Source organism: Alexandromys fortis, unplaced genomic scaffold (assembly GCF_014885135.2).
Source record: "Alexandromys fortis isolate MF-2015 unplaced genomic scaffold, M_Fortis_MF-2015_v1.1 scaffold_582, whole genome shotgun sequence".
Taxonomy (NCBI): Eukaryota; Metazoa; Chordata; class Mammalia; order Rodentia; family Cricetidae; genus Alexandromys; species Alexandromys fortis.
The window spans coordinates 17,015-19,991 of record NW_026068467.1 but is presented as its reverse complement, the minus strand read 5'-3'; positions in this window follow the sequence as shown (position 1 = coordinate 19,991).

Below are 2,977 nucleotides of genomic sequence, written 5' to 3'. Positions count from 1 at the left end.
GTTTTTTTTACCCCAAAAAGGGAGTTCCTGGGTTTGGGGAAGGGAAAGCAACATGGCCCTTCCCAGCAGGCAGACCTAAAATGGCAGCTGATTTGCCACCAGTGTGGGGGAGGGAGCAGGAAGTTTAAACTACTTACAAACTCTAAACATTTGTAGAAATGGGGCAAGGAAATAGTATTCAACTGTCTGTTGAATTTACTTGGATGTATTTCGATAGCCAAAGAGGTGGGGGTAGAGCAGAAACAGATACAGAGATTTTTAGAGTTTTACTCCTAAGTTATTCACATTTTATCCAAGCGCTCCCTTTTTACCTACACCTGCAGTGTCTTATGTGTCAGATGTGTGGCCCTTGTACCACTGGCCACACATCTGGGAACCATCTGTCATAGCCCCACACTGGTGCAACCACTGGTGGGGTCCAGCCTTGCTGGATTTGGGGGTTCATACATTTCACAATAGCAGCATGTGGATTAGAAATCTTAGGCAGAATAAACAGAGATACAAAGGAGATACAGAGACATAGGATAGTGCCGGAGGGCAACCCAGTGAATTCTGATTCTGCCCGTGTTTATTTCTTATGGTCTTTAAATACCCCAATTCAAAAAAGCAGAAGAAAGCAAAGACTTTTTTTTGATACAAGGAACAAATAAAGTGATTATCATCTTAATACCCAAAACACTAAATAACCACACCCAAGGCTAAGATATCTTTGTTTGTAGTCAGATCTTAAGTCAGATCTCCTGTCAATAACCTTGAAGGAGCAAGAATAGGCTTAAACTCTCTGACCTTTAGTCAAGGTGGAATGGATTCATTTCTGTGGACCCCCACAGGACCCCAGGGACAAACCATCTCCTCTGCTTGTCTTCTTAGGTATAATCCCCATAAGCTGTAGGGAATCCATCTTAGCACTGTTTGGTTGGTAAACGAATAATCTTTCAGGACCTTATTTTTCTATTTTTACTTTATTTATCCTCCCTGGACAAAAATTACTCAAGCACAGCCCTAACAAACATCTTTTTCAGAATTTACCAACTTCGAGCTCAAGAAGTGTAATGGTAAAAGTAAAATGTTAAGGATTCCCAAGTGGCTGCAGCAGGCGGTGGGCCATGAGACCGTGCCACAGGTTCCCAAAGTGGTGGGAGGCAGCAGGCAGCAGGCAGTGGGTCCTGATAGAAGCCAGTCCCAGGCAGGAACAGTGCAGTTTTCCAAGTGGCTGCAGTGGGCCATGAGAGGAGGTGAGTCCCAGGCAGGGGGGCACGTGGTGGGTGAGAGACCTTAATAGGGCAGCCAGTCTCACAAGGAGAGACAGATGGATGGGTATGCCATGAGACCATGCCGCAGGTCTCTGAAGGTGGCTGGTCCTAGGCAGGGAGCCACACAGCAGAAGACAAAGACATGGATAGGCATGTCATGCAGAGTGAGGATGGATATTTACTTAGTGTGTTGTGGAAGGAAAGGGGAGAAGGGGGAAGAGGAGAGAGAGACACACACAGAGAGAAACAGAAAACAGAAGGGGGAAGGGGAGAAGTGGGATAAGGGAGAGACAGAAAAAGAAAGACTGAAAGATCTGCCTGCCTCAAGGGTGGATGGGCTGGGGAATGGGCAGGGCTTGTCTCTTAAAGGTACAGGACAGACCATTACAAGAAGTACTTCTGTAATTAATTCATGGTTAAGCTCATGATGGGCATTTGGGAAATGTATAAATATCTCACCCAATTAAAGAAGTCACTGAGACACAGAGAGGGTAAATTGCTAACTACCTAGTAGTGAGATTCATTTGGACCTTGAGCTTCCTGAGTCCACTATTCCATCCTCCAGTAGCCCTGGGTTAAGATGGTAAGGTGGCTGATACCAACTCTAGGGAAAATATTACACACACACACACACCAATTTATTTGGAATTCAACGCAAACTTTTGGATCTTCAATAACTATATTTAGTTTGGATCACTAAACTATTCATTTTCATCTCTGAAGTCATCATAATAAACAAGTAACTACAGCTGTTAGGCATTCAGAAAATTAGAATATGAATCCCTTGCTGGAGGCTAGGAATGCAGGAGTTTTGACTCCTTTCTCTTAGTTATAGCCCAGTGAGTGCCTTTGCCTGAAGGCAGTACATGATCATGTGACTGGAACTGAGAGGACAAGGGTGGTTGGCCTCAGCCTCCTCCCTACACCTCATCTTTACTTCTTCCATTAAGTCCTTTAAAAACCCCTCAGATTACAGCTGGATGATAACCTTCCTTCAATACGGAAACTATTCTATCTCTCTTTCTCTGTCTCCCTTTCCCCCCTATAAGCTCATTAAAACTCTAAAACTCATCCTCTTGGCCTATGAATGTTATTCCTCACATCTGAGAGGCAAGAACCTGAAAGTCACTGGCTTGCGGTGGTTTAGTGGCCTTCAAGTCTCTGAAACCCTACCTTCTAAGAGAGGGTCCATCATTTTCAAAGGTACCCTAGTAATACAGTATCATACCCATGACTAGTCCCACGACCAGCTGATAAAGCGTTTATAAGGGCCCAGACGTGTCAGAGAGCATTCAGACTGTGTCTTAGGACACAAGATTTATTTGACACCAGAGAGAGTATGGTGAGTCCATCGGGAAATAAAAGATTTTCTTCTTCTTCTTCTTCTTCTTCTTATTATTATTATTATTATTATTATTATTATTATTATTATTATTATTATTAAAAATTTCCCATGTTCCTCTTTTTGGGTCTGGCTTACCTCACTCAGTATAGTGTTTTCTATTTCCATCCATTTGCCTGCAAACTTCAAGAAGTCCTTGTTTTTTACTGCTGAGTAGTACTCTAATATGTATATATTCCATACTTTCTTCGTCCATTCTTCCATTGAAGGGCATCTAGGTTGTTTCCAGGTTCTGGCTATTACAAACAATGCTGCTATAAACATAGTAGAGCATATACTTTTGTTGTATGATAAGGCCTTTCTTGGGTATATTCCCAAGAGT